We start from the raw sequence: 23,088 nt of genomic DNA, 5'->3' as shown, positions 1-23,088 counted from the left end.
ACCAAAGTCTTAACAGACCCACAAGGTGTTGTTTTTGTGGCACTCAGAATGGTTTGTAATGGGAAGGAAAAAAAATTGTTGGTATATTTTTGTTTAAACATAGTTCATTATTTTTGCTAAAGCATAGTTAATGAGTACTGGATCTCAGACTGAGATGGTAATTGATTTAGACATAAGGGCTTATGTCTCAGAGTGCTTTTACTAATCTCTACCTGAAATGTGTCTGCATTCATAATTGAAGAAAATACCAGCAACCATAGCAGGGTTAGAGGTACTTGTGACAGCAACTATGTTAGTTTCGCAGGGCTGGTCTAACAAAGTGCTACATGTGTCTCATGGCCATCTTCTCTTAAGGACACTAGTCATAATGGATTAGGAGCCCACTCAGCTCCACTCTGATCTTCTCTTAATTAATTACATCTATGGTGACTGTCTTTCCAAATAAGGTCACTTTCTGTGGTACTGGGGGTTAGGACCTAACGTCTTGTTGGAGAGATTCAGTTCAATGCATAACACCAATAGAATCATATTTTTTCCCCATACAGTACGTTTCCTGTGTGGTTGTTTCTAATATCTTGAAATAGGACTTACTGCCATCACTAGTTTGAAATTATTATAGTTATTAAGCCATTGGTAGAGCTTGCATTTTAATATGTTAATACAGGAACATTACTACTCTATCAAAATTAAAAATATTTTAGTATATGTGCTGCCGAAGCAAGCACCAAAATTTAAAATATTTTGATAATATTTCAATATAATTATAATTTTGTAATCTTACGTATTTTATTTAAAATCTTTAATATTCTGAGAAAGGGGGCCATTGACCTCACTAGAACTGCCAAAGAGGTCCATGGCACAAAAGGTTAAAATCTTCCTACTATGACTGAGGTCCTAAAGACTGAACCCAAAGAAAGAGATATAGAATAGGAAGGTTAAGAAACGTGAACGATAAGATGAACAAGTCCAAGATGCAGCTAACAGTTCCAAAAGAAGAAATAATGGGGGAGAGGAAATACTGAGAGATACTGGCTGAGAATTTTCAAAAAGTAGCAAATTAAACACAATTCAGTGAACTAAAAACAACAAAGCCTCACAGTCAAACTGGATTTATTGTGAGATTGCGAGAATGTCAACATGAGAAAATCAATATAGTTTGTCACATTTGAAGAATAAGGAAAACAAATGATACAATCTTAAATGCCAGATTGTCATTTGGTCTCTGCTTATAGTAGGGAAGTGAATGTCCATACTTTATAGATTTATAATATAAATGTTCATAAATATGGATTTATATTATTTTTCTGCTTCCTAGAATTTTACTTTTTCTGATTTATAATGAGATTGTATTTGATCCACTTTTTAGGATTGCTTTTAGTTCAAGAATCCTGAGTGACTTTCTTTGTATTTTAGAAATCCACATTTAATAGATCATCCATGTTGCTTGTAAATGTAGGATTAAACAGTAGAAATTACCTAGTATATGAAATTTTAAAATTACTTTGGAAGGCATTTTCTTTCTATATTTAGAGTGTGAAGAATAAGCATTTCTAAATTTAAGAGTAATTGGAAATTAAATTTTAATATCAGTTTTATCATTTTATTTCTAAATGTTACCTGTAAAACAGGTATTATAGTTTCAATAAAGGGCATTATGACTTGGAATGCAGAATTTAATTGTCTCTTGGAAGTATATAATGATGCTATACTTATGATTAGACACATTTTGTTTGTCTCTTCACTTGGTTAGAGATTACTTTCGCAAATACGCAGTATTTGTTAATGTTTTAGTATCCAGTAGTTGGATTACCAAACTTTAGATGGAATTTAGTGAACTTTGACTTTTTTGATGCTACTTTTTCAGAGTTATAACTTTTACCACATCAGAATGTTAATGATTAACTTTGGCATAAAATCACCAAACTTCTTTCACTGTTCTGTTGTGAATTACATTGGTATTTTGAGATTGGAATTAGGCATCAGTTCTGGGTTTGTCCCTTTAATTATATGTAAAAGCATTTCAGAATTTTAGTTGCTAAGTTATATATATGGATTTCTTAGTTTTTCAGGTCAGATACCATTAGTAACTTTTTCTTGAAACTCAGTTCAGTGACATTTGAGTGCCTATTAGGCACTTGACTTTTCTTTAGCCCTGGAGATACAAAGATAAGTAAAACCTGATAACTGCTTTCACTATCCAGCAAGGGAACTAGATCCCTCTGAAATGTGCTGAGTGCTCTGGTTATGAAGTCTTCAAGGCTTAAGAAGAAAGTAATTTTACCTTTGGTGAACTGCAGAGTGGGAGTTGTGTGTGAAGGAGGCCTTCAGAAAAGAGATGGTATTTAGGAGTCAGCCAGAGATGAGGGCAATGGGAAGAGGAGGGGCATTCCAAGAAGAGAGGCTGGTGGGGAGGGGGAACTGAAAAACAAGCATAGAAGATATTTCAGTAATCTGAAACTGAACTACAGTATCTGCAAAGTATGCCTGTAGTTGAAGCCAGTGAAGAATTGCCCAAGGATAATGTTAAAAAGTAATAGAAAATGAATAGTGAGAATCAGGAGTGTTTTTAAGGGAGAGTGAGAAGGGAATGGCACCCCAACTCCAGTACTCTTGCCTGGAAAATCCCATGGGCGGAGGAGCCTGGTAGGCTGCAGTCCATGGGGTCGCTAAGAGTCGGACACGACTGAACGACTTCACTTTCCCTTTTCACTTTCATGCATTGGAGAAGGAAATGGCATCCCACTCTAGTGTTCTTGCCTGGAGAATCCCAGGGATGGGGGAGCCTGGTGGGCTGCCGTCTATGGGGTCGCACAGTCAGACACTTCTGAAGCGACTTAGCAGCAGCAGCAGCAGCAGAGAAGGGACAATAAAAGACAGAAAAGTCTTGAGAGATAGGAGAGAAATAAGACAAAATGGGAAGTGATGAAGTGGAGACAGCAAAAAGTAAGATTACGTAAGTTTAGGGGGAAGTTTGGAGTTGAGATTATTTATTAAATGAGGTGATGTTGATAATGGAGAAGAGGAAAACAAAAAATAAGGGAAAGTTGTTAATTGGGAGAGCACGGCCCAGGAAAGAGGAGTCTTGCAAACTGTTTTATTGCTTGGGTCAGATACTGTGCTAGATTTAATCCTCCTAATGACCATGTGAACTAAGTATTATCCATAGTTTACAATTGAGATAACCAAGACTTAAAAGAGTTTTAGTGACTTACTTGTAGCCATGCGAGAGAGTGAGTGGTAGAACTGAGATTCAAATTGCACTGTATTTATACCACACTGTACCTCATATCAGAGAAGGCAGTGGCACCCCACTCAGTACTCTTGCCTGGAAAATCCCATGGACGCGGGAGCCTGGTAGGCTGCAGTCCATGGAGTCGCTATGAGTCGGACACAGCTGAGTGACTTCACTTTCACTTTTCACTTTTCATGCATTGGAGGAGGAAATGTCAACCCACTCCAGTGTTCTTGCCTGGAGAATCCCAGGGATGAGGGAGCCTGGTGGGCTGCTGTCTGTGAGGTCGCACAGAGTCGGACATGACTGAAATGACTTGGCAGCAGCAGCAGCAGTACCTCATATATTTCATGGCCAGACTAGATTTTGAAGAAAAAAAAATAAGCTTGAAGTGATAGGTTGACAAGTAGAAGTGACAACTGTTTTGAGGGATTATAAGTTTTGATAAAAAGAACTGGTAGAGTGCAAGTGGGGAAATGAAAAGATAGATTTTGATCAAAGAACACAGACTCCAGAGTGGTAACATGATGGAAGATTAAAGTAGAAACAGGTTGTTGGAGTAGAGGAACCAGGATTTTTTAGGATATTTTAAAAGTTCACTAGTATGGCTGTTCAGTTTCCTGGGTTGGTATCAGAAGTTGAGGTGGAGAGGAATCCTGAGCCAGGGCTATTGTATTTAATTAGTGTGTGGGATGAGCTGCTTAAAATCGAATATGAATATTGACATCTGCCACTGCAATTTTAAGAAACAGGAGTAAGGGTTTTGGAATTGGAAATTGAAAAGGAGGGTGTCACAGAGAATAAGAAAAGGGAAGGGCTTATCCTGGAGGAGTTGGGAGTATTGGAAGTGATAGGATCTCATATAATAATGGTGTTGGGAATTAGGAAATAGAAAGGAAGCTAGACATGTGAATAAATTATCCAGATTTGGAACTTACCATGAACTTAAAGAATTTTCTGAGAGACTGACCAAAATGTTGACTGATACTATAGGGCTTTATCCAAATAAATGATATTGTCTTTGACAAACATTTTGTATTTTGGGGATACTTTAATCCTAATACGGTTAGAAAGATCTTTTTGAAACAGAATTCACTGAATTTCTATAATTGACTTGGTATTCATAATTAACATGATCTGTGGTTACTACTGACTGTCCCATTAAGACTTCGGCAAGTCATGTAACCTGCCTTTGTGCTTGATTTTCCATCTATAAAGCCAGGATAACATGTCCCTACTTCAGAGGGATGTTAAAAGATAAAACGTAACCTTCCCTCCTCCCTCCATAACATTTTTTGATTAGAGATAAGAGAATATTAAAAAGAACTTTCAGTTCTTGAGGAGAAGGGTACTATGTTCATGAAATAATCAGCACTCATTTTCATTTAGCCTGAAGGTAGGGTTACTTTTTGAAAAGGATTATGGACCTGATGGAAAAATTGTATTTGAGTTTAAATGTTAAAAAGCTGCTTTTCAGAAACACTTAAAATTTAAACATTCCAACATGCAAAAAATAATATAAATCTCTATTGTAAATTTTTAAAAGCAATTTTAGCATCTGAGCACATTTTGGAAATACATATAAATAAATTCGATGTCTCTCCATCAAAATTGGCTTCCCTGATAGCTCAGTTGGTAAAGAATCCACCTGCAGTGTAGGAGACCTGGATTTGATTCCTGGATCGGGAAGATCCACTGGAGAAGGGATAGGCTACCCACTCCAGTATCCTTGGGCCCTTGTGACTCAGCTGGTAAAGAACATGCCTGAAATGTGGGAGACCAGGGTTCGATCACTGGGTTGGGAAGATCCCCTGGAGAAGAGAAAAGTTACCCTCTCCAGTATTCTGGACTGGAGAATTCCATGGACTACAGTCCCGTGTGATCACGAAGCGTTGGATATGACTGAACAGCTTTCACTTTCATAAAAATTAGCTAATTTCAGTGGGGAAAGGAGAAGGCAATGGCCACCCACTCCAGTACTCTTGCCTGGAAAATCTCATGGATGGAGGAGCCTGGTAGGCTGCAGTCCATGGGATCACAAAGAGCCGGACACGACTGAGCGACTTCACTTTCACTTTTCACTTTCATGCATTGGAGAAGGAAATGGCAACCCACTCCAGTGTTCTTGCCTGGAGAATCCCAGGGATGGCGGAGCCTGGTGGGCTGCTGTCTCTGGGGTCGCACAGAGTCGGACACGACTGAAGCGATTTAGCAGCAGCAGCAGCAGTGGGGAAAAGCCATCTTTTGCAGAGTTGAATGAAGGAACTTTCAGATTATATGGAGGGGGAGAGAAATTACTTTCATGGGAGATGGGAGGAGGAGTCTTTTTTTCAGGTTATTAAAGCTTTAGGTTTTTAATTTTTTGCCTGTGTAATCAACTAGGAACTCATAATGGGTGACATGAGCTAGATCTGCTAGCTAGAAGTTTGTTGCTGTGGCTTAGTGCTGACTTTGATTTGGATAGCTAAAGGTCTGTATGCTTATGTTTAGTTCATTTTATAATCATCAGCAACTAAAGCAAACATTTGTTAATATTTTGATTTAGCCTGATGTTTAACATTATTACTCTGATACTGTGTCATTTGTTATTTAGAAAATAATAGCCTTAGATATGTAGTTACTAAAACTGGGTTTAGGATCGAGTTTGAAGTTATCTATGAATCAAAGTCCTAAATGAACATAAATTAGGAGCTTAAAAATACGATGAAAAATGTGTATGCTTTTTCTCTTGAGAGTTATTTTATTTGATCCAAAAAACTTAATCAACTTAGTAAGAGTTAAGAAAATATAACAAATAACTTTAGTAAGTAGTCTATCAAATTAAGATATTTTTTCAACTCTGATAATTTTTTCAAAAAGAAAGGGGAGAGAAGTAGATGAAGGAGTGGACAAGCTGGCCTCTCTATAATCACCTGAGTTTTCATTTGCAGTTTTTCCTCATCTTGATACTTCGGGAGAGAGCAAAGTTAGCTTCTAAGTTCTATCAGTTCAGCTCAGTCATGTCCGACTCTTTGTTGACCCCATGGACTGCAGCACACCAGGCTTCCCTGCCCATCACCAGCTCCTGGAGCTTGCTCAAATTCTTGTCTATCGAGTGGGTGATGACATCCAATCATCTCATCCTTTGTCATCCCCTTCTCTTCCTCCCTTTAGTGTTTCCCAACATCAGGGTCTTAATGAGTCAGTTCTTTGCATCAGGTACCTAAAGTATCGGAGTTTCAGCTTCAGCATCCATCCTTCCAAAGAATATTCAGGACTGATTTCCTTTAGGATTGGCTGGTTTGATCTCCTTGCAGTCCAAGGGACTCTCAAGAGTCTTCTCCAAAACTACAGTTCAAAAGCATCAATCCTTCAGCGCTCAGCTTTCTTTATAGTCCAATCACATTCATACACGACCTCTGGAAAAACCATAGCTTTGACTCAACGGACCTTTGTTGGCAAAGTAATGTCTCTGTTTTTTAATATGCTGTCTAGGTTGGTCATAGCTTTTATTTCAAGGAGCAGGTGTCTTTTAATTTTATGATTGTAGTCACCATCTGCAGTGATTTTGGAGCCCAAGAAAATAAAGCCTGTCACTGTTTTTTGATTCCCCCCACCCCATCTCTTTGCCATGAAGTGATGCCATGGTCTTAGTTTTTTGAATGTTGAGTTTTAAGTTACATAGGTCCTATTGAGTCTGAATCTGTACTGGGTACTCGGTCCCAGCATACATCATACAAAAGTAGTTTGACTTAATAATTACTGGCTAATGTCTAGTCATTTTTGGTTTTTACACTATTTCAGCTAGGTCCTTAGTAGGAGGAATACTGAGTTGAAACCTTTTAATTGATTTCTAATATCTGAATATCCCCACCAAACTAGTATGTTGAAATCCTAACCCCCAGAGACAATGGTATAATGGTGTGGGGCCTTAAATCATGAGGACGGAGGTTCCACAGAGTCCCTTGCACCATGTGAAAAGTCCCTAGCTGTGAACCAGGAAGAAGGCCTTTACCCAGCCATGCTGGCATCTCAGTCTTGAACTTCTCAGCCTCCAGAGTTGTGAAAAATAAATTCTGGTTGTTTATTAGCTACCTTCCCCATTCTGTTGTATTTTGTTACTGCAAGCTGATGGACTAAGGCACTGACTTTGTTTTGGGGAGGACAAAAAAAGAACAAAACTCAGCATAGTTTTCAGTTGTTTCTAGTACCGTACAGATATATTTTTATTTGTTTTAATAGTGTATATATGAATATTATTTATTTTCATCAAATATACTTAATTTCTATACTTACACATGGTTTTTTTTAGTAATCATTATTTTAATGTCTATAATAGTTCATCAAGTTGTACCATAAGTTTACATAGGTATTTTCTTGTTAGTGAACACTTTGGTGTCCAGCTCTTGGCTTATCAATAAAATTGTAATGAGCATCTTTTCTGCATACATTTGTTTTTTTTTTCTGTTCAGTTAATTTCTTAGGTACATTTATGGGAGTGAAATACTTAATGTCAAAGAATATGTGGCCTTAAATTCTAATTATGAAGTGTTGCTTTCAAACAATTGTATTTTTTGCCTATTGTGGATTATTTATAAATGCATTCTCATATTTCTTAGATTTCATTTTTATTCTTTAGTACCTTGTGGGTTTTTTACATAGCTCCTAATATGTAATTAAGTGACAGCTAATGTTGGAATGACTACCAGCATTGTCTTAAAATCATTTGATAGATTTAGTCTTGATAACAGCTACTTGAAATGTTATTACTGTATTACCTGCAATTACAAAGGTGAGAAAACTGGGACTTAAGAAAGTTGAATAGCTGGCGGAGACTCCAAGGCCCATACCCTAAAACAGCTTTTAAACTCTTGACTGTAACAGTAACAAATACTTTATATTTTTTAACAAAGTGTGCATAGGTACATACATGCATTCATACACACACACACACACACACACACACACACAAAACCTTTTGTAAAACAACTTGGACTTAAGATGACACAAGCTGATTTCTGCATTCTATAGATTAGAATTATAGGATATTTTATCTATTCTGTGTAAAAATAATGCTGCTTAAGACACTTGTAGTTAAAAGTGCCAGGTTCTGAACTACAGTTCAGTTTATGGAATATTGTCCTTTAAGGATGTGTCTCCTTATTGGTACTAAAGATTTATATTTATGTTCAGCTTATTATTTCATGAAAATAGATAATATGAAAAGGTATAGGATTCTCAGGGCAGTGCATTTCAGGGTTGAGTTGTGAGGCATTGTAGGGGAATTCAGATTTTAATCACTGAAGTTAGGTTATAGATAATAAGCGTTACATCATTGCGTCTCAGATTTCTTTCACTGAAGTGCCCCGAATTTATCATTCATGAATTTGGGAATGTATCCCAAAGCAGCTTGTAAAAAGTATATAATTATTTTGAAATCTGATAAACAATTTCAAAGATACTATGAATATTGCATTTTAGTCAATAATTGAGTTGTGTTTTCAATATGAAATGAAATGTTTTTAATCATTTATATTAGGAAACAAGGAAAACTTTTAACTGTAAAGTCTTTGTGTATTTATATCCTATGGCATTATATGCCTCTAACTTGTGTGGCACATTTCTGGGAGGAAGTGTACTCTGGTTAGAGGCAGCATTTAGAGTACATTAGGGTGTTGCTCAAGGGCAAGTCATGATCGTGCACTGTAATTACAGCAGATGCCATTTTCAAACAAAAAGTAAGAACATAAAAATCCAGCAAAGATTAATAGAAACTTTTTGAAGTACAAAAAGAATACAATCACATTGTAGAAAACTTGGAACATAGCAGGAAATTACCCACAGAAGAAATTTTCTTTTTTGCACTCATGTTAAAGTTTTATAAAGGCAAAAAATACATAGAAAGGATTTTAAGATTTGTTTCTTTAAAAATGTCACATAGATCATATGATTTATATATATAGTGAGTTACCTGTATCAGAAAGAATAGAATTATGCCAGTTGGCACATTATAAAATCTGGAAATCTATATAGAAAAGAAACGAAACTCAGATTCTAGTCTCAGTTTTGCCATTTACTTATGTGAGTTAGAGCAAGTCTTTTAGTGTCTGAGCATCTGTGCTTATGAAGACAGTAATCTTTTCTTACCCATAAATTACTTTTTGCATGAAAATTATATAAAAATGGATTTGTGTATGTATGAGTTTTGATTTACCAATGGGGAGAAGAAGTGTTTTTTAGATGATTGGGAAAAAAAAAATAGAAGTAAGCAGAGAAGGCAGGAAAAGGAAAGGTTTTAGAAGACTTCAGGAAGAAGAGGAAAGCCTAGGAATTAGAATCAAAATGTCTGGGCCTCATTGGGGAACTAAATGGTATCGGTACATATAAAAAATATAGCTAAGTTAAAGGTTAAAGATTATTTGTTGTTGTTCAGCCGCTAAGTTGTGTCCAACTCTTTGTGACCTCTGTGGACTGCAGCACGCCTGCTTCTGTCTTTTTTAGATTTGGTTTCCACTTCAGGAAACGGGAAAGAGGTTAGTTTAGTGTGAGGAGATTTTAAATCTTGAAATGTGTTTTATTCTATGAGTCATAGGCTTTTATTCTACGGTTTATTCTATACATTGTATGAATTTTATCCTGATACATTCTTCCATTTTGGATAATATTAATTGCTGAAGTGTATTAAGTATTTTGCTGTATGTCAAACATGAATTACCTCATTTGACCTTTCATTCTAAAGCAGATTATGATTAACTTTCAGTTCTTTTTTTAAAAACCTTTGGTGCACGGAATTAGACTAATGATTATCTTGGTTCGTACTGTCATCATTGGTCTATGTATGGACCTCTGTAGTCTATTATTTTTACTTTTTTATTTACTTAACAAGTATTCACTTAGTATAATCCAAGAATCAGGACATTGATGATAGCTAAAATCTACCTAACATACTGCTGTTATATTCCTTTGACCTCTTCCTAGAGGTTACTTTATCATGTGTTGTGTATTTATCATTTTGTTGCTGTTGTTCAGTCACCAAGTTGTCCATGAGGTTGACTTTGCCACCCCACAGACTATAGCATGCCAGGCTTCTCTGTATCCACTATATCCAGGAGTTGGCTCACATTCATGTCCGTTGAGTTGGCAATGCTATCTATCTCATCTTTTGCCACCTGCTTCTCCTTTTGCCTTCAATCCTTCCCAGCATCAGGGTCTTTTCCAGTGAGTCGGCTCTTCACATCAAGTATTGGCCAAAGTATTGGAGCTTGAGCTTTAGCAGCAGTCCTTCCAGTGAACATTCAAAGTTGATTTCCTTTACTTCCTGTTAAAAAAAAACCTTTATCATATATACGTACGCCTAACAGTGTCTCATAATTTTTGAAATCTATAAAGGGAATATGGGCTTCCCTGGTGGCTCAGTGGTAAAGAATCTGCCTGCCAATGCAGGAGACACAGGTTCAGTCCCTGGACTGAGAAGATCTCCTGGAAGGAAATGGCAATGCACTCCAATATTGTTGCCTGGAAAATCCTATGGACAGAGGAGCCTGAAGCTATAATCCATACATCTAAACAACAACAACAAAAGGAATATACTTAGTGTATATTAACTCCTGAACTGATTTTTTTTATGCTTAGTAATGTCTTAAGATGTCTCCATTCTTTTTGTTATAGTTTTTTATTCATTTGCCCTGCCATATAATACTCCATTGTGTTACATTACCACAATATAGACAGTCTGTTGTCTAAGAATATTTGAGTTATTTTTAGGTATTTGCTATCATGAGTGTTACAACTGTGAACTTTTTTGCAGTATTCTAATGCATATATGCTAAATGTTCTCTTTAATGTATTTGGGGTTAAAATAGTTGGATTTAAGTTATGTTGTAAATTTTCAAGTTTACAAGGTAATACAAAACTGTCCCCATGCAGTTCCAATTTGTACTCCTACTGGCAGTGTAAGAGAAGGGGTATAAAAACTACATTTTTATAACAGATGATATTTGCTAACATTTTTTTTTTTTTTTTGCTTACTGTGTGACAGACACTGTTCTAAATGCTTACATGAATTAGTAAATTTTTAAATTCCCACATCCATCCTGTTGGGCACTGTTACATCTGTTTTATAGACGAGGAAGCTGAGGCATGAGAGGACTAACCTATTAGTACATGATAGGATTCAAACTTCGTTAGGTCGGGCTTCAGAGGCCAGCCTCTGAACTGTTGTGATACCTTACCTTTCCAAATGCCCATTTATGGATTTACCTTCTCCTTTCCTTTTCCTCTGTCCCCATCAGATTCTTGGTCTTTATTTGCTTTTGATAGTGAGTTTTGGTTATTGTTTCCTTATATTATTTTGTGTTAGCACTGTCCATTGTGTAGTCTTCCTTTAAAAAGCAATTTCTTAAAAAACCAAAGTTTTCTCATTTGTAGAATGAGTAAGATGGTTCAGATGATACCTGGCATTTTTGGCTCTAGTATTTTGTAACTTGACATAGTCTCCTATGTAGAAAATTTTCACATTTTCTGTTTCTTAAATCTTAAGATGTGAAACAGTTTAGTATGCTTTATTTCATTGTAAAATTTCACTTAAAGTTAATTGTTTATGTTTAATAGAGTATTGTCAGCTTCCCTGGTGGCTCAGACAATAAAGAATCTGCCTGCAGTGTAGGAGACCTGGGTTAGGAAGATCATCTGGAGAAGGGAATGGCTACCTGCTCCAGTATTCTTGCCTGGAGAATTCCATGGATAGAGGAGCCTGGGGGGACTATAGTCCATGAGTTGCAAAGAGTCAGACACGACTGAGTGACTATCTGTACATCAGCAAGCTATTAAGTAGCTAACAAAATTCTGGCATGGACGTGAATGTATACTGATTTCAGCATAGGCTTTTGTGTATACGTCTGTTGAGCTGAATGAAATTTTTTCCTTTAGTGTTTGTAGGTATTGTTCTTGAGGGTTTTTTTGTTTGTTTTGTTTTTTTAAGCCAGTCATCTTTGTACTCTGCTGCCAGTTGCTCTGTAAATGTTTTGTTTTTTGTTTTACCCTTTAGGTACTGAGTTAAGATAAAATATTATTTTAAAATTCTGATTCCTGTGATAGATGACAGTTTATTTGGTTAATATTGAATAACAAAGTTCTAGAGCCAGTTGTATATACTTAATTATCCATATATCTTGCCAAAGTAGGATATTACCTCAGCCTCAGATCTTTAAGTGTTTAGGTGCTGTAAAAATAGCAGTTAGAACTGTTTCAGTAAAGTCTGTTAATTCAAATCCATTATGTGTGTGCTGCACATGTAGTGGTAGTTAAATGTTGGAGTGCAGTGAGCCCTGTAAGCGTCAGTCATACATGTGTGCTGAAGTGGTAGGCCGACAGAAACAGCCAAACAGATGGAGATCAGGGTGTTGCAGCGTTTCTTACTAGTCACATTTAGTCCTTCTTCTGGTTTTTACATTACTCTTAGCTTTGGCACAGTCATTAATATTGATTCTGAGTGAAATAGATAAAACAAACATTAATGAGCATTTATTATTTGCCGGCGAAAGGATTGGAACTAAAATTTTTTAAGTTTTCTGGTGTTAAGCCGATAAGCTTTGGGGATACAGATGAGTAAAATCTGAGTCTTTTTGCCTTCACAGAGTTCTCAGTCTGATACTGGAAATACATGATTGGTTCTTTGGTAATGAAGGACTTGATTCCCTGCTATTGGAAAAGATAGTCCCAGAAGAGTGAGGAAAAACATTGAAAGTAAAAATTACTTCATTTTGGAAAGACATGTTTACATGTTATGTATATAACTTTGTATGTAGTTCAGTAATCTGGTGATTAAAATAGCTACAGTCTTGTCTTTCAATTCACTTTGAAGTTTTTATGGTAGGATAGATTGTTTCTGAATGTGGAAGTGTTAGTCGCTCAGTTGTATCTGACTCTTTGTGACCCAGTGGACTGTAGCCTGCCAGGTTCCTCTGTCCATGGGATTCTCCAGGCAAGAATACTGGAGTGAGTTGCCAGTCCCTTCTCCAGGAGATGTTCCCCACCCAGGGATTGAACCCAGGTCTCCTGCATTGCAGGCAGATGCTTTACCATCGGAGCCAGCAGAGAAGCTGTGAATTTCTCCAGGCAAGAATACTGGAGTGGGTAGCCCTGCCCTTCTCCAGGGTATCTTCATAACCCAGGGATCAAACTCAGGTCTCTGGTATTGCAGTCAGATTCTTTACTGTGTAAGAAAGGTAAAAGATTTAAGGACTTCCCTGGTGGTCCAGTGGCTAAGACTCCAAGCCTCCAACACAAGAGCCCTGAGTTCAATTCACGGTGAGGGAACTAGATCCTAGATGCTGCACCTAAGTTCACTCGCTGAAACTAAAGGTACAGCATGCTGCAGTTTAAAAAGACCCCGCATGCCGCAGCGAAGGTAGAAATCCTCCACGCTGCAACTAAGACCTGGGGTAGCCAAATAAATAAAAATAAATTCTTATAACAAAGGTAAAAGATTGAGTGTCTTAACAACTTAGAGCTGAGAGTAGATGATTATTGGGAACTTAGCCTTTTTATGACTTTAGATTATGTATTATAAATAGTTACATTTATTGATGTTTACTTAAAAGATGAAATCTTTATATATAAATCTAATACATATAAATCTAGTCTATATAAATAAAATTATATATATTAATGTTTACTTAAAAATACTTTAATCTTTTCTTTTTAAAAATCATTTCTTTGGTTAGCAAGAGCTTTGAAATGAGTCATTTGTAATATTTTAGTCCACGTGAGTCAGGTTTTAGTGTAAGAACATGAGCTGTGTTATCAAAGCTAGATAAATGGTGCAAAAAGCCTAAATTTGATAGGAAGACAAAGGGGGCATTTTAGGTGAAGTACGTTGTTGCGGTTCCAAACTCCTCAAGTAACTTGCCATGAACTTAAGCTACTGTAATTTTTCTCCATTTCTTCTTAATTATTGTATTAAAAACTGTAGATTTTATGGGCAGAGAAGACAAGGTAGAAGCATTGAAGGGTTTACATACACATGCTGTTTTGTCATTGTCTCTCATCAGCCTACATCATCTTGAGAATTTTTCTCTATTGTATACTAAAAGAGCTTTCAAAAGTTTGTGGCAGATACTGGTAAAGCAAGCATAAAGTAGTTCTCATATTGCTGTGTTTCCTCAGAAATTTCATGTGTGTGTACAGTCTTAATTTGAAATAATATTAGACCTACAAAAAGGTAAGAAAAAATGTACCAAGAATATTCATATATTCTTCGACTGGCTTTCTAAAATGTTGGTATCTTAAATAGCCAAACAGGAAATTGACACTGATAATAATATTATCTACAGGCCTTATTTCAAGTTTTATCAGTTGTTCTGTTAGTGTCCTTTTCTAGTTCAGGATCCAATCCAGCATTGCGTGTTGTAGCACGTATTCACGTCTCTTTGTTTCCTGTAATCTGGAATAGTTCTTCAGTCTTTGTTTCATAATTTTGAAACTATTTTGAAGAATACTGACCAAGTATTTTGTAGAATGTTCTTCAGTTTGCATTTATCTGATGCTCAGTCTTGATTAAATTGAAGTTAAACATTTTGGGCTACAGTGCTGTAGAGTGAAGGTGTGTTCATGCTTCAGGAGGTCTGTGACGGTGATACGTCCTGTACTAATGGTATGAGCTTTGATCATTTGGTTAACGTGGTGTCTGCCAGGTTCTTAGTCAGGGCTTCAGTCAGTTGCTTCTTGTTCTGTAGCTTGGCACAGATGGACATTATGCCTTAACCAGTGTAGATACTTGCCAGTGTGCCCTGAGGCTTTCCAAAGGCATTGTGCATACCTGTCTGGGGCCTAGATTGGGGACATTATGCCAGTCATGAGTGTCCACGGGAAAGGGCTGTCTCCAGGGTCTCTTAGAGCAACCCATATAGGCAACACGATGCATACACTGCGAAGAGGCTGTTGTTTGCGGCCATGGTACACCAGGCCCCCTCAGGGAAAAGAGCACAGTCAGCTTAACTGACTGCAAATGAGCACTTCCATTTTGGCTTCACAATATGTTCTACGTTCATTTGATATTTTCCCTGCCACAGCTTTAGAGTCATTGTATTTATCCAAGGAACTCTAGTTTCTTTTATTGGAGACTTATAATGAGAAACTGTTACCTGAGTAGTAGGTGTGCTTATAGGCTTGCCACATGGTACAGTGGTAAAGAATCCACCTGGCAGTGCAGCAGATTCAGGAGACGCAGGTTTGATCCCTGGGCCAGGAAAGATCCCCTGGAGTAGGAAATAGCAACCTACTCCAGTATTCTTGCTTGGAAAATTCCATGGAATGAGGAGCCTGGTGGGCTACATCCGTGGAGTCACAAAGAGTTGGACGCGACTGAGCACATGTGTACACACAGATGTGCTTATTGGCATTGGGGTGAGGCTGGTGGAGCAGACCCCATTTTACAAATGAAGAGAGCTAAGCTGAAGGTTAAAAGTCAGATAAAAGTGATTGAGTTGGGACATAAACTCAGGCCTTTTCAATCTAGAGTTCAGATTCTTTCCACTTGCTCTCCTGTATCACTGTAGTTCCTTCCTTACACTTGTCATTTCCATTAATTCTACTCTTTGTCTTTTCTGGAACAGATCGGCACACTCTAGTTCTTAATATTCAAGAAAATTATTAAATAGTCAGTTCAGTCGTTCAGTCCTGTCTGACTCTTTGCGACCCCATGAATCGCAGCATGCCAGGCCTCCCTGTCAATCACCATCTCCCGGAGTTCACTCAAACTCACGTCCATTGAGTCAGTGATGCCATCCAGCCATCTCATCCTCTGTCTCCCCTTCTCCTCCTGTCCCCAGTCCCTCCCAGCATCAGAGTCTTTTCCAATGAGTCAACTCTTCGCATGAGGTGGCCAAAGTACTGGAGTTTCAGCTTTAGCGTCATTCCTTCCAAAGAAATCCCAGGGCTGATCTCCTTTAGAATGAATTGGTTGGATCTCCTTGCAGTCCAAGGGACTCTCAAGAGTCTTCTCCAACACCATAGTTCAAAAGCATCAATTCTTCAGCGCTCAGCTTTCTTCACACTCCAGCTCTCGCATCCATACATGACCACTGGAAAAACCATAGCCTTGACTAGACGGACCTTTGTTGACAAAGTAATGTCTCTGCTTTGGAATATGCTATCTAGGATGGTTATAACTTTTCTTCCAAGGAGTAAGCGTCTTTTAATTTCATGGCTGCCTTCATCGTCTAGAGTGATTTTGGAGCCCCCAGAAATAAAGTCAGCCACTGTTTCCACTGTTTCCCCATCTATTTGCCATGAAGTGATGAAATTGGATGCCATGATCTTAGTTTTCTGAATGTTGAGCTTTAAGCCAACTTTTTCACTCTCCACTTTCACTTTCATCAAGAGGCTTTTTGGTTCCTCTTCCCTTTCTGCCATAAAGGTGGTGTCATCTGCATATCTGAGGTTCTTGATATTTCTCCCAGCAGTCTTGATTCCAGCTTGTGCTTCCTCCAGCCCAGCGTTTCTCATGACGTACTCTGCATATAAGTGAAATAAGCAGGGTGACAATATACACAGCCTTGACGTACTCCTTTTCCTATTTGGAACCAGTCTGTTGTTCCATGTCCAGTTCTAACTGTTGCTTCCTGACCTGCATATAGGTTTCTCAAGAGGCAGGTCAGGTGGTCTGGTATTCTCATCTCTTTCAGAATTTTCCACAGTTTATTGTGATCCACACAGTCAAAGGCTTTGGCATAGTCAATAAAGCAGAAATAGATGCTTTTCTGGAACTCTCTTGCTTTTTCGATGATCCAGCGGATGTTGGCAATTTGATCTCTGGTTCCTCTGCATTTTCTAAAACCAGCTTGAACATCTGGAAGTTCTCGTTCATGTACTGTTGAAGCGTGGCTTGCAGAATTTTGAGCATTCCTTTACTAGTGTGTGAGATGAGTGCAATTGTGTGGTAGTTTGAGCATTCTTTGGCATTGCCTTTCTTTGGGATTGGAATGAAAACGGACCTTTTCCAGTCCTGTGGCCACTGCTGAGTTTTCCAAATTTGCTGGCATATTGAGTGCAGCACTTTCACAGCATCATCTTTCAGGATTTGGAATAGCTCAACTGGAATTCGATCACCTCCACTAGCTTTGTTTGTAGTGATGCTTTCCAAGGCCCACTTGACTTCACATTCCAGAATGTCTGGCTCTAGGTGAGTGATCACACCATCGTGATTATCTTGGTTGTGTAGATCTTTTTTGTACAGTTCTTCTGTGTATTCTTGCCACCTCTTCTTAATATCTCCTGCTTCTCTTAGGTCCATAACATTTCTGTTCTTTATGGAGCCCATCTTTGCATGAAGTGTTCCTTGGTATCTTTAATTTCCTTGAAGAGATCTCTAGTCTTTCCCATTCTGTTGTTTTCCTCTATTTCTTTGCATTGATGCTGAAGAAGGCTTTCTTATCTCTTCTTGCTATTCTTTGGAACTCTGCATTCATATGCTTATATCTTTCCTTTTCTCCTTTGCTTTTTGTTTCTCTTCTTTTCACAGCTATTTGTAAGGTCTCCCCAGACAGCCATTTTGCTTTTTTGCATTTCTTTTCCATGGGGATGGTCTTGATCCCTGTCTCCTGTACAGTGTCACGAACCTCAGTCTATAGTTCATTAGGCACTCTATCAGATCTACTCCCTTATATCTATTTCTCACTTCCACTGTATAATCATAAGGGATTTGATTTAGGTCATACCTGAATGGTCTAGTGGTTTTCCCTACTTTCTTCAATTTAAGTCTGAATTTGGCATAGTATAATATTTCAAAACAGAAAATAGTCTTTACAATTCGAAAAATATTTTATTATATGTTTACTGTGGTTAAGGCAGTATGGTGGACATTGGTAGTATTTGAGTATGTGCTTATATGTTTTGGAAGGACATCATGCTGAGAATTTTGTTTGTTTGTTTACAATGGTATTTTTTTCCCCTCAATAAATAGCTGAAGGGTTGAGGTAGATGAGGGATTGGGGCTGTTGTGAACTGATTAATTGTCCAAGAATCTAAATGGCTTAGAGATTTATATATTATATATAAATCATGCTAAATAAATATATAGTATTTAGGTTAATATATATTTATATGTGCCTCTTTTTAATGTACTGCCACTTAATAATTTTAGTAATATTATGCAACCATTAAACAATCTCTGTTGGCTGAGCACACTTAAATACACACTTTGTTGTTGCTTCTAATTCTTGCATTAACTTCTTGAATTGATACTATTTTTCCCATATTCCATGTGAGCAAAGAGAAGTGATTTGCCTAAGATCATAAAATTTAAGAAATACCATAAAGTGGTTTTAAATCCAAGTTTAATGCTGCCCACTGTGTGAAGCACTGTTTATGTTATATATGTATTCACACTTTCAGAGTGTCCCTTAGTTCTCAGGTTGAGGGTGTGATGAAAAAGTTTATTCTATATACCTACATATGGGATTTTGAGGTCATTCTGCCAAGGTAGGAAGCCCAGTTCTGTCACTTACCAGTTTTGTGATCCTGGAGTTTTTTTAAATCATGTCTGTAAAATGAGGGTAATAATCATATCTGCTTTGGAGGGTTATCTTGAGGATTAAATATAACTCATGGAAAGCATTGAACTGTGCAAATAGCAGGTACTGAAGTGTTAGCTGCCTGTTAATAATAGTAGGGGTAATAGTAGAAGTAACTAATACATTGCAAAGAAACATCAAAAGTTCAACAGTAGAATAAACACTAATAATTGACAGATACTATGATGGACTACTTGGGATAATTCTGTGACTATTGGATAATTCGTAGAATCAAAGAAATTGGGAATGAGAAAGGGATTTGATTAAATAGCATCTTTATCTCTGATTTTTTTGAAAAAGGATACTAAGGCCATAAAACGAAGATCATGGCATCCGGTCCCATCACTTCATGGGAAATAGATGGGGAAACAGTGGAAACAGTGTCAGACTTTATTTTTCTGGGCTCCAAAATCACTGCAGGTGGTGACTGCAGCCATGAAATTAAAAGACGCTTATTCCTTGGAAGGAAAGTGATGACCAACCTAGATAGCATATTCAAAAGCAGAGACATTACTTTGCCAACAAAGGTCCGTCTAGACAAGGCTATGGTTTTTCCAGTGGTCATGTGTGGATGTGAGAGTTGGACTGTGAAGAAGGCTGGGCACCGAAGAACTGATGCTTTTGAACTGTGGTGTTGGAGAAGACTCTTGAGAGTCCCTTGGCCTGCAAGGAGATCCAACCAGTCCAATCTGAAGGAGATCAGCCCTGGGATTTCTTTGGAAGGAATGATGCTAAAAGCTGAAATTCCAGTACTTTGGCCACCTCATGCGAAGAGTTGACTCATTGGAAAAGACTGATGCTGGGAGGGATTGCGGGCAAGAGGAGAAGGGGACGACAGAGGATGAGATGGCTGGATGACATCACTGACTCTATGGACGTGAGTCTGAGTGAACTCCGGGAGTTGTTGGTGGGCAGGGAGGCCTGGCGTGCTGCGATTCATGGGGTCGCAAAGAGTCGGACACGACTGAGCGACTGATCTGATCTGATCTGATCTGAACTTGCCCAAACTGTTAAAGTTGCATTGTATCACTCTCAGTGGAAACTTTGACGTTATGGCTGTTAATTCAATGTTCTTTCCACTACAGACTTTCCCCCTAATCTCTGTTAAGGGAAATAATTTATGTGGAATATCATGCTCTTCTTTATTTTTAGGAGTCCTTGATACCTACTGGTATCAAACAGTAATTCCTAAAATATAGCCAATTAAGTTGGAAGATAATATATGATTTGCCTCTTTAGAGGGGTTTAATAGGAACAGCAGATAAATAAAAAAGCATTTCTGAAAGCATGGTTTAGTTCTCTTGCTGGGCAGCAGAATGTTGGCATGAAATAGTTTATTTTTAGTTTTAGGGTGAGTTCTTTATTAATTTTTAGAAAAGTAAAAAACAGATGCAAAGAAGATAATGATCATCTATATTCTTATCCAGAATTAATCACTAACTTAGTGTGTTAAAAAGCAGAGACATCACTTTGCCAACAAAGGTCCATACAGTCAAAATCTAGTTTTTCTAGTAGTTATGTTCTATTGGTTGTGAGAGTTGGGTGATAAAGAAGGCCAGGCACCTAAGAGTTGATGCTTTCAAATTATGGTCCTGAAGAAGACTCTTGAGAGTCCCTTGGACTGCAGGAGAGCCAACCAGTCCATCCTAAAGGAAATCAGCCCTGAATATTCATTGGAAAGACTGATGCTGAAGCTGAAACTCCAATACTTTGGCTACCTGATGTGAAGAACTGACTTACTGGAAAAGACCCTAATGTTGGGAAAGATTAGAGGCAGGAGAAGAAGGGAATGACAGAGGATGAGATGGTTGGATGGCTTCACTGACTTGATGGACATGAGTTTGACAAGCTCCGGGAGTTGGTGATAGACAGGGAAGCCTGGTGTGCTGCAGTCCATGGTGTCGCAAAGAGTCGGACACGACTGAGTGACTGAACTGATGCCTGTTTCCTAGTATCAATGAGAAATGTATTCTTTACATCTTAACTGTAATCTTTTACTTACTACAGCTTTTAAAATAAAAGCTTATAATTTGTGTGATGATGATTAAAATTTATTTGGTGATGGCTGTTTTCATTTCAACATTACCTGTTTTTAATTTCACCTGAGGACCATGGCTTGTAGTATAGTATAAGAGCCTTAATAGCACGCTGTTTTAGTTTTTAAAACTGTATGAGAACCACAATGCTGATTTAAATCCAGTATTGCTCATAATTTAAAAGTGTCTCCTAAGTTTTAGTGTGTTTCCATGAGATATGAACATTTTGCTGAACATTTTGGGAGGCAGGGCACGAAGTGGTATTAGGCTTTGTATAAATGTGTTGTGTTGTCAAGGAGGACATGTTTACTTTGTGAAGTTACAATTACAGATTTGAAACCTTTTTCTCTGCAGAAGGGGGAGTCAAGATCATGGAATAATTTTTTTTAATCATTTTTTTAAGTAACTGCTATACTCCTACATTTAGACTGATAAAATTATAGAAAAATGAAAAATATAATTGATAAAGAATATTCCAAATACTATTCTTACTTTTACATAAATGAAGCTGGGGATAAAGAGCAACTTTTCTTCTTTACCTTCTAGTCACAGCTTTTTAAATTGCAGAGAAGAACTACAACAGCATATATTTTAAATTCTTGTTCAGTCACTTATAAGTAAGTCATTTATGCTTACTTAACCTCTTGAAACTTTAGTTTCCTTATCTGTTATATAGGATTAACACCATTTTGCAGGGTTATTGTTGGAATTAAAAATAATAACTTGACTCCAAATAGATTGGGTATATAGTAAAAACTACATAAGTTTTGCTGTTAAATGTTGTTAGACCCTGGATTGCTTTGTTTCGTTTTGGTACTTTGATTGTTTTTGTGATTATAAAAGAAGAGAATAAAGGTTACCTCTGACTGCTACTAAAGAATAAACATGGTGACATCCAGCATGTTGTGAATTTTTCTAGAATTTTTTTTAAGGTATATTATGCACATTTTATCTTACTGTTTCTCTAAAACTGGGTCTTCAGGATTTGGCCTCTTACCATGAGTGAAATATATAGCTCTTGCAGAGTTTTCAGCAAGAGTCATATGACCTGACTTACGTTTTTGTTTTTATTTTTTTGACCACACTGCACGTTGTGTATGAGATCTTAGTTCTCCAACCAGGGATCAGACCTGCACCCCTTGCCTTAGAAGTGTGGAGTCTAAACCACTGGACTGCTAGGGAAGTCCCTTAGGTTTTTTAAGGACCACTCAAATGTTCTTGGCTTCTAAATATGCTAAAGACACTTTTATTTTTAAATTACCTTCTTCTTCCTCAAAAAAGTCCATTGATATTTTAAACTGAATTTTCAGTAGATAAACAGAATTTAGACAGAATTGTCATCTTTGTAATATTGAGTTTTGCTTTTAGAAAACATAAACGGTGCTTTTATCTGTTCAGGTCATTTATGCTCTTCATGAACATTTTAAAGATTTCCTTCTATTGATCCTGCACATTTCATTTTAGTAATTTTATGTTTAATTGTTGTGGATTAGCTCTTTTTATAATCTTAACTCACTGGTAAAGAAGAAAGCCAGTTAATTTTTATGTATTTTTTTATATCCAACTGCTACACTGTTCTTTCTTGTTTTTTTTTAGTAGACCTTATATTTTAGAGAAGTTTGAGGTTCACAGTAAAACTGAGGGGGAGGTACAGATTTGCCACACACTGCCTGCCCAAACAGGTACCTAACTGTTACGCTGTCAACCTCCCCCACTAGAATGGAACATTTGTGACAATTTATGAACCTACACATCAATCATCATTATCACCCAGAGTCCATAGTTAACATTTAGGGTTTATTCTTGGTGTTGTAGCATAGTAATCACAGTTGTTTTAAAATCTTGGTTTGGTAATTCCAACATCTCTACCACGTCTGAGTCTGGTTTTGATCCTTTGTTTCTTTAAATTGTGTTTGTTACCTTTTATTATGATATGCCTTGTAATTTTTTCTTGATAGCTAGACATGATGTACTGGCTGAAAAGCTATAAATAGGCCGTTAGTAATGTGGTAAAGTGTGTGTGTGTAGGGGATGGGTAGGAAAGTGTTTTATAGCTCTGTTATTGTGTGTGTGCACATGCGCGTGTGCACCCACGCACTCAGTTGTGTCTGACTCTTTGTCACCACATGGACTGTAGCCTACCAGGCCCCTCTGTCTATAGGATTTTCCAGGCAAGAATACTGGAGCAGGTTGCCATTTCCTTCTCCAGGGGATCTTTCCCACCCAGGGATCGAACCCGTGTCTTCTGCATCTCCTGCATTGGCAGGCA

At 37.5% G+C, this 23,088-nt stretch overlaps 1 protein-coding gene and 1 non-coding gene across 2 annotated transcripts in view; one reads left to right on the top strand and one right to left on the bottom strand.

Moving 5' to 3' along the window:
• The window catches only part of SPRED1 (sprouty related EVH1 domain containing 1), a 123,149-nt gene that overhangs the window by 5,898 nt on the left and 94,163 nt on the right, over positions 1-23,088 (top strand). The gene's annotated exons all lie outside the window — the stretch shown is intronic.
• On the bottom strand, positions 15,085-15,218 carry LOC112577866. Its single transcript, XR_003102068.3, has one exon. It is a non-coding gene; the product is annotated as a small nucleolar RNA SNORA70 (small nucleolar RNA).

The sequence above is a fragment of the Bubalus bubalis genome, chromosome 11, assembly GCF_019923935.1.
Source record: "Bubalus bubalis isolate 160015118507 breed Murrah chromosome 11, NDDB_SH_1, whole genome shotgun sequence".
NCBI classification, from domain to species: Eukaryota; Metazoa; Chordata; class Mammalia; order Artiodactyla; family Bovidae; genus Bubalus; species Bubalus bubalis.
Note: the sequence above shows the minus strand (reverse complement) of the source record. Positions and strands in the feature narration are given on the sequence as shown.